Here is an 805-nt window from a genome sequence, read left to right on the forward strand (position 1 = left end):
CTCAAGCTTGGAATTCATAACTCCATCATCTTTATCAACATGAGAAACATCGTACACACCTCTACCATGAGGCTCCATATCAACTCGGCCTCTAGATGTGGTGCGGTCATCTCTACCTCCTCTTCTCCTTTGATGATTATCCCATTGACAGGATTGTGTAGCCACTTCCTCACAAATATCCCAAGCGGCATTAGGACCTTTCTTAAGAAAATTTCCACCCGATGCATTGTCCAATCTCCTTCTATCATCAATAATCAACCCATTGTAGAAAGATTCACAAAGAAGCCACTTGGTGAGTCCATGATGAGGGCAACCTAACTCAATATCCTTGAAGCGCTCCCATGCATCATAAAAAGTCTCATTATCCTCTTGAAAGAACTTGGTCAAGCTATCCCGCATATAAGTAGTCCGATGATGTGGATAATAAGCATTCAAGAAGACTCTTTGCATATCGGCCCAAGAGAGAATGGATATTGGCTTGAGCTTATGAAACCATGTGCGTGCTTGATCTTTCAAAGAAAATGGGAATAATCGAAGCTTCAAACCCTCCAAAGTTAATCCTCCCAAGTGCATAGTGGAACATATGGCATCAAACTCAATTATATGATCATATGGTCTCTCACTAGCCATGCCATGGAAAGTAGGTAGAATAGACAACATGTTAGGCTTGATCTCAAAGTTGGCATTTGTCGGAGGAAGCACAATGCAAGATGGAGCATTTACAATGCTAGGACATGAATAATGGCTCAATGGAATCTCCTCCTCATCTTGTGGTCCTTGACGCTCGTCACCCATATCTACTACT

General features: G+C 42.1%; 1 pseudogene; it reads left to right on the plus strand.

Annotated features, from left to right (window-relative positions):
* Positions 1-295: 295 nt before the first annotated feature.
* On the plus strand, positions 296-408 carry LOC112174977 (annotated as a pseudogene).
* The last annotated feature ends 397 nt before the right edge of the window (positions 409-805 follow it).

The sequence above is a fragment of the Rosa chinensis genome, chromosome 6 (assembly GCF_002994745.2).
Source record: "Rosa chinensis cultivar Old Blush chromosome 6, RchiOBHm-V2, whole genome shotgun sequence".
Classification (NCBI taxonomy): Eukaryota; Viridiplantae; Streptophyta; class Magnoliopsida; order Rosales; family Rosaceae; genus Rosa; species Rosa chinensis.